Raw genomic sequence first — 14,272 nt, 5'->3', positions numbered from 1 at the left:
CATAAAGCTGTGCAACCATCACCGCAATCAATTTTATAACATTTCATCATCCTAAAAAGAAACTCCTTACCCAGTACCAGTCACTCCCCATTTATTCCCAACTCCCCTCTTCTTCTAACCCTGGGCAAGCATTAATCTACTTTCTGTTTCTAGATTTGCCTATTCTGGACATTTCATATAATTGGAATCATATACTTTGTGGTCATTTGTGACTGGCTTCTTCAACATATTGTTGAAGAATGTATCTGTACTTCATTCCTTTTTATAGTTAAATAGCATTCCATTAAATGAGTATAACACATGGACATTTGAGTTATTATATTTCTTCTTTATGGTTACTATGAATAGTGCTGCTATGAACATTTGTGTAGACATGTTCTCATTGGGTATATACCTAGGAATGAAATTGCTGTGTTGTATGGTATCTCTGCTTAATTTTTGAAGAATTGTCAGACTGCTTTCCAAAGCAGCCATACCATTTTACATTCCCACCCGTAATGTGTCAGGATACCATTTTCTCCACATCCTTGTCAACACTTTCATCCGTCTTTTTTATTTTAGCCACCTTAGTGAGTGTGAAGTGGTGTCTCTGGTGTTGATTTGCATTTCCCTAATGCTAATGATGTTGACATCTTTTCATGTTTTTTTTTTGGTGGGGGGGGGCGTGGAATCTTAGTTCCTGGACCAGGGATCAAACCCAGGCCCCCAGCAGTGGGAGTGTGGAGTCCTAACCACTGGACTGCCAGGGAATTCCTGATCTTTTCATGTTTTTAATGGTCATTTGTATATCTTCTTTGGAGAAATATCTATATAGATCCTTTGCCCATTTAAAAATTGGCTCACTTTTAGTTCAGGAAATTCATTTTATATCTTAAACTGATTTGAAAATTTCTCCTGATGCTTCTCTGCTTCTTAAAATGTATACTTTATGTTCGTTCATATATTTATTCAAAATAAGTGCTGCATTTTTGAGGACCTAATACGTGTGAGATTTATGCTAAATCCTGAGGCTAAAATCCCATTCCTTAAGGAATTCATAATCTCCTGGCTTCCTAAGGAGATAATTTGCAATACAATACTGTAAATGCTATTGTGGACCTCACGGTGGGAAATTAAAATGGCTCTACAGTAAAATCCTTACAGGGGTGTCGACATGGATGTTTGAAATAATGTTACAGAGAAAATATAACGGAGCCAACGTTTTTGCTCAAGGTGGAAAAAGTCAAAATATACAAATCATACCTCTCCTCAGTCAATACAGTTACAGAAAACACTGATCACATCAAGCATGGAAACAGCTGAGTGAGAGACCCTGGCATAAAGCAGAGTTTGCTGGGCAGAGCACTGGCCTAGCCTCCTGGCCAACACAATTCATAGAGTCCCTATGGTCGGGGAACTAAGGTCCTGCATGCCGCATAGCATGGCCAAAAATAAGAGAGAGTCTGGAGAGAGTCTCTGTTTGAAGTGATCATTCAGCAATTACAGGTTAATTGCAAATAATAAAGTCATTAATCTCAGAGGCCATCTTGCATCCCAGCCAGACCTGCATGGTGCAAAAACAGAACACATAGAAGAAAATCAGCATTGGACTACACAAGAAGACAAATTCAAACAGAAAACACAACTCAGCCATTTGCAATGAAGGGTTTTTACCAGTTCTATAATGAAGAGGAGATGGAAATAACCATCAGAATCATCTACATATCATTTATGACTTGTTGCATATAGACATGCTTGTGTTGACTGTGTACGGGAGCACTTTTTTTTTAAAATAAATTTATTTATTTTTATTTATTTATTTTTGGCTGTGTTGGGTCTTCGTTCCTGCGTGCGGGCTTTCTCTAGTGGTGGAGAGCAGAGGCTACTCTTCGTTGCAGTGTGCAGGCTTCTCATTGCGGTGGCTTCTCTTGTTGGGGAGCACGGGCTCTAGGCACTTGGGCTTCAGTAGTTGTGGCATTCGGGCTCAGTATTTGTGGCTCGTGGGCTCTAGAGCTCAGCCTCTGTAGTTGTGGTGCTCGGGCTTAGTCGCTCCACGCCATGTGGGATCTTCCCGGACCAGGGATTGAACCCGTGTCCCCTGCTTTGGCAGGCAGATTCCTAACTACTGCACCACCAGGGAAGCCTGGGAGCACTTTTAAACTATGGATTTTAGCCACGTGGTTAGCTGTTTTGCTGTCTTCATGATGCCTTGCTCTGCAGAAGCATTCCCATTCCACCTAAATATGTGGATCTGGTGGAACCTGCCAGCAACAGTTAAAATTCTAGGTCCCAAATGACTTATTACACCCTTTCTATTCCACCGCGGACTTGAGGAATGACACAATATAATACATGAACGATATAATACAATAAAATAGAAAAAATAAAAATAAAAAGTCACACCTGTAACAGGTAATAAACCAGAGTACTAAACAGAATGTTAACATATCCAGAAGATTTAAATATATATTAGGACATGGTACCGATGATAAAAGTATCATCTGTGAAGTAATTTGCTTTTTGATAAAATGCAGAGAGTTTGCTTAACTTTTTTGCATTTCCTTACCTTGAGTATAATTTTTGTTCTGGATACCAAAAGTTACTTGCTTTTTATTTTCTTTGTCCTGAACTACTATTTTGAGATAATATTTATATTTTTCTAATTAAAAATATAATATATTGTAGGAAGTCAAAATATATAGAAAAGTATAAAGAAGAAAATAAAATTACCCGTAGTCCCCTCCCTTCCCAAATCAAAATCAGGAGCAATAAAAATAGAATAGGAATGTTACACTGCTCCAGAGGGTGAACAAAGCTTTTTGGGAACACAGAAGACAAGACAGGTAATGCTGACCCAGGAGGTAACAATTAGGGCTGGGTTTTGAAAGAGAATAGAAGATTGCCTGGAGAAGGGGTAGCGAACAGCTTCGCAGGTGAAAGAAATAATCTTTAGAAAATTATAGAGCTCCCCTGGCCTTTTTAAATTAAAAAAAATTTTTTTTGAAAGTTAAAAAGAAAGTAAAATTTGGGAAAGGGCCTGGATTGTTTAGCAAACTGTAAGAGGTTCTGTGTGTCTAGACTTCTGGACTCTAGGGGATAAAAAAGGGGGATAAAACTGGAAATATTGTGAGGACCTTTGTTCACAAAACTACAGAATTGTCCTTAGTTATACTGAGATAAGTGTAGTAATGGACACCCGGAAATGTAATGTTCATCACTAGCCTTTTAACTAGAAAATTGTTACTTAGCTTAATCACCCCATCAGATTTCCCCCTCCTTTCCCATTTTTCTATTACTGAAGCTTTGTGACCAAGAGAAAAAAAGTCCTTATAGGGAGATGTAGGAAGGCAAGACAGTGGCAAGTAAGATTTCTTACAGATGTTCTACATAAAAACTTGGCAAACAGAATGCTTATGAGTAATCCTTAGCTTTGAAACCATTCTAGTAATAGTTTGTGTTTAGTGCATTTTCCTAAAGGCGTTTATTTCTGGTATATGGGAAGATAATTGTGTAATATTTAGAAGAGAAAAAAAATCCTCAAGTCTGGTGGTTCCATTTCTTAATTCTGTGCTTTAAGAAGAATAAACGTATAGAGCCCATTTCTGTATGGTAGCAGATATATTCTGAAAAAATTGATTAATTTGAGAACTATACATGGGCAAACAATCACCCCAAGAGCGATGAGTTAGCCAGTAGAAGGCAATGATGGTTTTGAAGCAAAAGTATATTAAAGATGCCAGAGATACTGTAAGCCTCATGCTGAGTGAAATAGGGTTGTGCCCTGAGAGCAGCCCATGATTAGCCTTCTTTTATTTTTATTTTTATTTTTTTGCGGTATGCGGGTCTCTCGTTGTGGCCTCTCCCGTTGCGGAGCACAGGCTCCGGATGCGCAGGTTCAGCGGCCATAGCTCACGGGCCCAGCCGCTCCACGGCATGTGGGATCTTCCTGGACCGGGGCACGAACCCGTGTCCCCTGCATCGGCAGGCGGACTCTCAACCACTGCGCCACCAGGGAAGCCCTAGCCTTCTTTTAAATTGCTATTTTTATAACTGAAAATTGGATTTCTCTCCATAAAAAAGAGTAGGTAGTCCCCTTGCTTTTTGAACATTTTTGAGACCAAATTTAAACAAAGATTTTATCCTAAATTTGCTGTAGGACTTGATTTCCTATTGCAAAGGAGGTTTTAAAAATGATCTTTTATATATCTGTAACTTATATAATATTGTACATCAGCTATACATTAATAAAATAATAAACCCCACTGAATTGTACAGTTAAAAAAATAGTCTTTTAGTTGAAGGGAAAAGGAGGAACACATTCAAGTGGAAGAGGTTCAAATTTTAAAGCGTGATTTGTTTTATGTTTGGAAAATAAAAACATCACATTTTAGCTCTAAATATCTAATCAATTTTAACTAGAGAAATTCAAGATTAAGAAAGGAGAAACTAAGTTTTGATGTGGATATTTCTGTGTTTCAGGGACATCTAAAAAGGATGAATATGTACTTGTTTGGCACAGGGTGAAGGTTGTGAGGATGAGTATTACAGTAGCTTCAGCTGCTTTTGAAATTATTTGCGTAATTTCTGCAAGCAGATAATCCAGTGCAGTTTTTTGGAGGTCATTATGAAAGGCCAGATAAATATTTATCAAAAGCCAGAAAAACTAGAATATAAGGCCACGAAACAGTCTTGTTTTCTAACTTCAGTGCATTTCAAAAGCTTATGCAACAGCCTCAGCATCTAAGTGAGAAACTGTTGACATGCTTAATAACTGGAAAAAGTATAGAAAAAGTATTAAACATTTGAAAATGTGCATTAAGAAATAAATGTTAATTATGATTTTCTTCTAATCCTCAAGATACAAATAAGCCTATACAGGATCAAATATTTTTGCCTTGTTTTGTGTCCTCAATCGGCTTTTCACTTCAGTTACTATTTATTGAACATTTTCTGGGTATGTAGTGGCATATGATTTAGCCACTACTCTCCAATATTATGTCTTTCTGGGGAAATAAGATTTTCACACATCAAATAATTGTACACGAAATAATTAGAAATATGCTTTTAATGCTTCTTTGACAACATTAACTGTGTTATGCTCATCATACTGAAATAGAGAGCTTTTAAAATTTAGTTGTTATAGCATTTGTGTAAAGTTATACACCCAAAAGGGATTCAACAAATGCTTACTGATAAATTACTTAATTAATTAATTTATTTATTTATTTATTTTGGCCATGCCGTTTGAGGGGTCTTAGTTCCCCGACCAGGGATTGAACCTGTGCCCACTACAATGGTAGCAGAGAGCCCTAACCACTGGACTGCCAGGGAATTCCCTAGTCATAGTATTTCTGAATAAGTTGTAAGGTATGATTCAGACCTTTCTGGGCATCATGAAGGGCAAATTGTATACTCTGATCACATATTAGTATGTAAGTGGGTAAATCCCTTGCTTCTAAATTTTGGCTATGAACAGCAGGAATCACGATTTCTTAAGAAGAAAAATGTGAAAACAGTGATTTCTTTTCTGTAAAATCATATAACTCAGGACTCAACATTATACAAATAGCTCTAACTAGTTCATGAAATAATTTAAAGAAAAGAATCACTACATTTTTCACTAATATAAAGTAATTGCTGTAGAAAAGCTTTTGCTCAAATATTTCTGTGTTCAGCTTATGTCATTTCGGGTAAAAACGAAACCTGTCATGTATAATTTTCTTAATATAGGAAAGTCAGTGATGTAAATAAATAATAAGTTTAAAGTTGAAGGGAAACAGGGATAGATATTCCAAACTTATTTTACAGCTGAGGAATTGAAGCCTAGAGAAGTGAAATGATTTGCTCAAGGTCACAGAATCAATAGAGCTGTTCCTAAAGCTTTGGTTTAATGTTTTTTCCCCACTACATCCAATTGTTTCCTTTAATTACAAATGGGAGAGATTTAGATAGTTTACTGACATAAGGAGGTACTCTATGGATGCTGAATTTTGCCATTCTGTTTGGTTAAAAAAAAAAAAAAGGTACTGCTTGAATTGATCCAGTAACTTGATAACTTGATATGGTTCTTTAACTATGTGAACAACCAAATCCTAAAACTGCAAAACTAGCCCCAAATTCGGTATTCAAATTCTTCCATTGCCCATTGTGACTCTTTTTACCATTATAGTTTCAGATAATTTCCTTCTAACCATCAGTCTTTGTAATTTCCCTGTGTGTGATGTACCCTTTGTACCCATGACTAAGGTCAGGTGCTCCAGACTCTTATGTTGATCCTCATGTAATCTTTGTATTTTTTAATGAGAATCCAGTAGTTTGTTTCAGTAATTTAAAAATATATTAGCTAGGGCTTCCCTGGTGGTGCAGTGGTTGAGAGTCCGCCTGCCGATGCAGGGGACACGGGTTCGTGCCCGGGTCCGGGAAGATCCCACGTGCCACGGAGCAGCTGGGCCCGTGAGCCATGGCCGCTGAGCCTGCGCATCCGGAGCCTGTGCTCCGCAACGGGAGAGGCCACAGCAGTGAGAGGCCCGCATACTGCAAAAAAAAAGAAAAAATATATATATTAGCTATTCTCCTTCATAATTCTCATTTGTGAATCACAGCCCAGTTTTGTAAAAATGTGCTGACTTAATAATAGTCTTACACGGATGTTACCTGTCATTTGGTTACTTTATCTGTCTAAGGTAACACATGTCATACTAGAATATGCTCAATAACTATTCTGTAATCTCTGTATCTTAATATAAAAGTATATTTTTCACTCAAGATAAGTGTCCAGTGTAGGTTAATGTGGGGTTCCACTCAGTTATCAGGGACCCAAGCTAATGGAGTCTGCACCATCTTGTAGTTGTACTAGCTGGAGTACTTGGTCTCCTTGATTGTTGCGAGAAGGAAATAGCTGGAGTATAACGCCGGCTCTTCTGTGGTTTGGTCGGAAATGACACACATTATTTCTACTACAGCTTCACAAAGGAGCTGGAAAAATTGGGGAGCAGATGATATGTTTATGGAGTACCAGTGTCTCTGCCACTCATGCCAAAGTAGCCACACTTCCCGTAGGACAGCTGCCTGTTGCCCAGACTCTGCATCTTTCTCCGCACAGTTTACCTGAATTCCAGCTACAAGCCTTGTCTCACCTTTTCCCGTGATCACAGACAGGAAGGAATTCTGCAGTGATAGTTCTGGGGCTTAGGATTTTAACCTTTGGGTTAAAACTCACCCCGGTTTTAAGTTTCTGTCTCTTTCTGAGACAGTATAGCAGCCCACCTTGTGCCCTGTTTCATCCCTATTTTATTCCTTGTACCTGAGTTCCTATTTTTTCTTTAAAGGAAGTAATTTTTTTAAATTGAAGTATAGTTGATTTACAATGTTCTGTTAGTTTCTGGTGTACAGCAAAGTGATTCAGTTATACATATATATATATATTCCTTTTCATATTCTTTTTCATTATACGTTATTACAAGATATTGAATATAGTTCCCTGTGCTATACAGTAGTACCTTGTTATTTATCTATTTTATTTTATTATTTTTTTAAAATCAATTTATTTATTTATTTTGGCTGTGCTGGGTCTTAGTTGTGGCACGTGGGATCTTTAGTTGCGGCATGCATGCGGGGTCTAGTTCCCTGACCAGGGATTGAACCCAGGTCCCCTGCATTGGGAGCGTGGAGTCTTACCCACTGGACCACCAGGGAATTCCCCTGAGTTCCTATTTTAACTGGTAATTTTGAGATTTGGTAACTTTGAGATTGATGTAAAGAACTAGTCTAAAGTTGAGTTGAAGTATCTCTGAAAATGTGGCTGGTTTTTAATAATTAGCTATGACCATGAACTATTAGTTCCATTATTAACTTCGGGTTACATAGCCCTTTTGGTGTAAAGGATTCTTAACATAAAGGTCTTCTCTCCTGCTGAGCTAGGCAGCCTCCTAAATGAACTCTTGATCCGCTCATTCTAAACCAGTCTCCATCTAGCAGTCAGAATGATTTGTGCAAGATGCATATTTGATCATGCCACTCCTCTGTTTAACACCCTTCAATGGTTGCCCAGCACTGGTAGGATAAAGACCAAATGCTTAACACAGTCCATCACCTATCTCTTTTGCCAGTGTCCTCTAAGCTCTCGAGAACTGGTCACACAGGTTGTTTAGATCTTCCAAAAAAGCCAGTGTCTTCCCATCTTTGCTCAAATTTTACTTTCTCAACAAATCTTACCCTATCATATTTTATACTATTACCTGATTGATCTCTCTACTCCAAATTCAATCACTCTTAACTTGTCTTCATTTTCTTTTTCCACAGTACTTGGCACCTTCTACATACTAGATACTTTACTTATTTTTCATGTCTTTTATTTACTGCCTGCCTCCCTCTGCTAGAATGAAGTGTCAAGAAGACAGAGATCTTTGTGTTTTATTCACTGATGGGCACATAATAGGTGCTTAATACATATTAGTTGAATAAATGAGTAGATAACACTTTTAGTACAGATTTGCAAGTAACAGACCTGTAATTCTGACAATCAGGAGTTGATTAATATGGGACTTCCTTGGTGGTCCAGTGGTTAAGACTCTGTGCTTCCAATGCAAGGGGCGTGGGTTAGACCCCTGGTCGGGGAACAAAGATCCCACATGCCTCGCACTGCAGCCCAAAAAAAGAGTTGATTAATAATAAAGTTGAATAAAAGGAGATAACAAGATTAAGTGTATGGGGACTTCCATGGTGGTCCTGTGGTTGGGACTCCTCGCTCCCAAGGCAGGGCACCTGGGGTCCATCCCTGGTCAGGGAACTGGATCCTGCATGCATGCTGCAACTAAAGATCCCTCATACCGCAACAAAGATCCCACATGCCGCCACTAAGACCCAGCTCAGCCAAATAAATAAATAAATAAATGATGTTTAAAACTAAAGAAAAAACACAAGATCAAGGGTATGAACCCTGGGCTGAGTTGGGAGATACGAGTTCGTCGGACTCTGCTCCTCTTTTGTAGATACATTTGAGTAATGGCTTGTTTGGAAGTGTGTGTGAACATAAAATAAGGATCATGTATAATACCTTAGCCATAGACATGGCCAACCCAGACAAATTAACGAAGTCATCGTGTCTCTAAGCTTCCTCCCTCTTTCTTTTCAATATCTGCTTTCCTTTTGGACAACTCCCAAACCCAAACAATTAATATCCTCATATTCTTTTTCCTCCCAAAGATGTTTTCTAGATTAACTGTTAGAAAGTATGTTATCAACTAACTCCTACCAAAGATATACATGATTATGAGATTAATGTGGGATAGGTGGAGGTACCTAAAATTTAATAAAGGAAAATGCCTCTATTGAAAAAAACAAAAATTTTGGAATTCAGGCACCATATAGACATCGTTCATAACTGTATTTTTTAATATTTATTTTTATTTATTTATTTGGCTGCGCCAGGTCTTAGTTTCCTAGTTTCCGCACGTGGGATCTTCATTGCAGAGTGCAGGATCTTCAATGTGGTATGTGGACTCTTAGTTGCAGCATGCATATGGGATCTAGTTCCCTGACCAGGGATTGAACCTGGGCCCGCTGCATTGGGAGCGTGGAGTCTTAACCACTGGACCACCAGCAAAGTCCCCATAACAGTTGTTTTAAATATAGCAAACCATTTTTCTGATTTTAAAGGCCTTGCATGTTTATTATTATTATTATTATTTTAATATTTATTTTTATTTATTTATTTGGCTGCGCCCGGTCTTAGTTGCAGCACTCGGGATATTTGTTGTGGCATGCATGTGGGATCTAGTTCCCTGACCAGGGATCAAACCTGGGCCTCCTGCATTGGGAGCGCAGAGTCTTAACTACTGGACCACAAGGGAAGTCCCTTGCATGTTTATTACTGAAAATATTTGAAAGTATAAAAAAGGAAAAAAATATTCATACTTCCACCATACAGAGATAACAATTTTGTTTTGATGTCTATTCTTCAATAGATAGTGTGTATTTTTTTAATAGCTCTTCTGTGTGTGTGTATTTTTTTAAAATTAATTAATTAAGTTTTGGCTGTGTTGGGTCTTCGTTGCTGCGTGCGGGGATTTCTCTAGTTGCAGTGAGCAGGGGCTACTCTTCCTGGCAGTGTGCGGGCTTCTCATTGCGGTGGCTTCTCTTGCTGCGGAGCATGGGCTCTAGGGGTGCGGGCTTCAGTAGTTGTGGCACGCAGGCTCAGTAGTTGTGGCTTGTGGGCTTTAGAGCACAGGCTCAGTAGTTGTGGTGCATGGGCTTAGTTGCTCTGCGGCATGTGGGATCTTCCCGGACCAGGGCTCGAACCCGTGTCCCCTGAATTGGCAGGCAGATTCTTAACCACTGCGCCACTGGGGAAGTCCCAATAGTGTGTATTTATACAGAGAATTATACAGAGAATCTTATATACATACGGTTGAGATAATATATTATTTACATTTAACATTCTGATTTCCCAATTTAACACTGTATCATGGTCATGTCCCCATGCCATTAATTATTTTCTGTAAGTACCATTTTAATAGCTCTATAGTATTCCATTCTTTTTATGTCATAATTTACCCAACTGTTCCTTTATTGTTGGATATTTGAATTATTTTCAACTTTTTACTACTATATATAACATGACAGGGAATTCCCTGGCCGTCCAGTAGTTAGGACTCCGTGCTCTCACTGCCGAGGGCCAGCATTCCATCCCTGGTCAGGGAACTAAAATCCAAGCCATGTGGTATGGCCAAAAAAAACCAAAACAAATGTGATAGATGTCTTTGTCTGCCTTTCTGACTACACCCTTAGGGAAGAGTCCTAGAATTTCATAGCTGTTCTTTTTTTTCCCCAACCGTCTTCTTTTTGTTTGTTTTTTTCAACAATCTTTATTGAGAACCTATTCTGTGCTAGTTACTGTACTTATTGCTGGGGATAGAGTGATAAATAAGAGATCATCCCTCTTTTTAAGCTGCTTACAATCTAGTAGGGGAGAAAATGAAAGCAAGAAATCAGAACGCAGCCTGACAAGTGCAACATTAGAAGCTTATAAAAGGTATAGAGGTAACACAAAAAGGGAATAATTATTTCTGTTTGGGATTTGGGGTCAGGGGAATCCTCTTAGAGGTAGCACTGTGTGACCTGGATGTTGTATGGTGGACAAAAATTAATAAGACAATCAGAGGGGGAAAGGGCATTCTTGGCAGATATAAGTTCAAGTGTAAAGGCATAAAGGTGTGTTTGAGGAACTGTAAATTCTTTGGTAGCATAGAGCTCCTGAGAGCAGAGGCTTTGACCACTTTGCTTAAAGTATCCAAAGTAGCACAGTACAGAGCCTGGAGCACAGTAGACAATAAATACTTGCTGAACAAAGGAATGAATGAGAGGAGCTTGGACTTAGTCTTGTACTTCCCATTGGCTGAACCTAACTGGAAGCCAGTAGACAAGGGAGTCTTGGAAATTGAGTTTGTAGGAGTCAGTCTCTGAACAAAGAAGAGAAGGGAAGGGAATGGAACTGAGAACAAATAGGCAAATTATCTACACCTTTACTATGGCCTATTAACCTTGTATGATGTGGGGCATGCCTACCTCTCTAACTACATCTCCTATGCTCCAATAAACAGTCCTCCTTTTCATTCATCAGACATACCAAGATTGTCTTAACTAGTTCAGGGCTTTTGCTTGTTTCCTAAGCCAAAAAGGCTCTTCTACCAGATCTCTGCCTAGCAGAGATCATTCTGATAGAATCCTTTTCATCATTGAAATCCCAGGTCAAGTGACACTTCCTCAAACAAGCCTTCCCTGGTAAGTCCTTTTAAGGTAGAATAGCTCTCCCTCTCATATTGTCTCTCCTTGCTAAAAGGTAATGTGGTGAACATAATCTAAGGTGAGCCCCCAATCATTCACATCCTTGTAAAACCCCTTCCCTTGGAGAGTGATGGAAACTATGACTTGCTTCTAATCAATAGAATAAGGCAAAGGTGATGGGATGCCACTCCCATGATTATGTTATGTTATATACAACTCAATCTTAGCTGATTGGAGTAAGAGAGACTCTCCCTGTTGGCTCAAATGAATACGCTACTATGTTGTGAGAACAGCTATGGAGAAGGCCACATGGCGAGAAACTGTAGGGGCCGCTAGGAGCTGAGAGCAGCCCCTGGCAGACAGTCAACATCTGAATGAGCTTAAAAGGAGATTCTTCCCCAGAGAAGCCTTTGGATGAGAACACAGCTTGGCTGACACCTTGATTGCAACCTCGAGAGATTCTGAGCAGAGGACCCAGCTAAGTCGTGCCTGGACTCTTGATCCATGGAAACTGTGAGATAATAAATATGTGTGATTTTGAGTTGCTAGTTTTGTGATAACTTTTTAAACAACAATAGAAAACAAACACAGGTAAGTGCCATGAGAGCATGAGAGGAAGGAACTTGGCTCCCTTGTTCCTTTCTATATCATTATATCTAGACTAGTGACTGGCACATAGTTCAATAAACAATAAACATTTATTGATTATATAAATGAAAGAATGAAAGGATGGATGGGGGGATGAGTGGATGAACTTCAGCTGGATGCAGGGAGAGGACAGGACTGGATCCTAGAAACATGGCTAATGGCTATAGGCTAAGGAATACTTTCAAAGGGAGAAGTGAATCCACTGGGCAGGTATTGATGTGGTTCAAGAACTACAGGGAGCCAGGAGATCTGATGTCCTGTTTTAAGATTTCTTTTATTATGTTAAACTTCTTTTTTAAAAAAATTCTAAGCCTTGGGCTTCCCTGGTGGCACAGTGGTTGGGAATCTGCCTGCCAATGCTGGGGATGAGGGTTCGTGCCCTGGTCCAGGAAGATCCCACATGCCCCAGAGCGGCTGGGCCCGTGAGCCATGGCCGCTAGGCCTGTGCATCTGGAGCCTGTGCCCCGCAATGGGAGGGGCCACAGCAGTGAGAGGCCCGCGTACCGCAAAAAAAAAAAAAAAAAAAAAAATTCTAAGCCTTAGCAAAAATTATAACCATATTTTAGTGTAGCTTAGAGAATAAATGAAGGATCCTGTTGCTACTCTTTGGAGGAAAGCAGAGCTCAGTGTCTGGCATTTGCAAGGAAAAGCTCTTACAAGGTATCAGTAGAGAAGTCCAGACCAAATCAGGTAAATCTGTGGAAAATGTAAGTCCTCCTCCTCTGGGATTGGGATCTTTCATATGCTTAGGGAAAGGCTACGTTCTCCTGCTGTGAGTCATTCAGGATGGGAGGTTCAGATGATTCTATTTTGTTCTTAAAGGGAAGGGTTATCCCAGAAGCTAGGCTAACTAAAATTTCAAAAGTTATATAAAAAGAGAAGGAAAGAGATGGGACAAAGATCTGGGTTCCAAAAGCAAAGTTTTTTGTTTGTTTATTTTGTTTTGTTTTTAAAACTTTGCTTATTTCAGAAAGAGAGAGACTTAAGCTTGCTTTTAGGTCCAGAGGATGAGGGGGGTGGTGTCAGTCTCCAATTTAACTTTCCTTCTACTTCACATCAGGGTTTTCCCCTCTCCCCACAGCTACAACTTAATCTTACAAAAGGAGACAATGCCACGTCCCATAACGCAGTTAAATCCTAAAGGTTAAATCCTAAAGTTTCTAAGCAGCTTTTTTTTTTTTTTTTTTTTTTTTTGTGGTACGCGGGCCTCTCACTGTTGTGGCCTCTCCCGTTGCGGAGCACAGGCTCCGGACGCGCAGGCTCAGCGGCCGTGGCTCACGGGCCCAGCTGCTCTGCGGCATGTGGGATCTTCCTGGACTGGGGCACGAACCCGTGTCCCCTGCATCGGCAGGCGGACTCTCAACCACGGCGCCACCAGGGAAGCCCCTAAGCAGCTTTAAGTTGCCTTCTGTTACTGGACCCTGAAGGGTGTTCCAGTGCTAACTTCTGGGCATCTGTATTGTTTTTATTCTAGAGTTAAGAATTTTTCTTTTATTTTTATTTCTTTTATTTTTCTTTGACACCACTGCTTTATGATGATAAGCTTTGTTCTTAAAAGTATTCATTATCTCTGAGCCCAGGTAACTCCTATTAGTCCTCAGAGGACATAATAAGGTTTCCGACTTGGTCCTTATTCCAATCTACTTAGTCCTGCCAGTTCCCTCCCTAAAATCAGGGCCTTACTTTGCTTTTGCAAGTCTTCCACCTCAGAGGAAAGATATAATCCATGAGGAGCCATACCACCTAGTGAAGATCCATCAGTCTTAGAGATGCTCTTGGTCTGTTCACCTGGATTTCTGTGTTGCTCCCCTCATTTCCCAGTTTCTTACAACAAAGTTTTTCTCGTATGTTAGAAAACCCT

This window comes from Mesoplodon mirus, assembly GCF_964341445.2.
Source record: "Mesoplodon mirus genome assembly, chromosome: 8".
Taxonomy (NCBI): domain Eukaryota; kingdom Metazoa; phylum Chordata; class Mammalia; order Artiodactyla; family Ziphiidae; genus Mesoplodon; species Mesoplodon mirus.
This window is presented reverse-complemented; position numbering follows the sequence as displayed.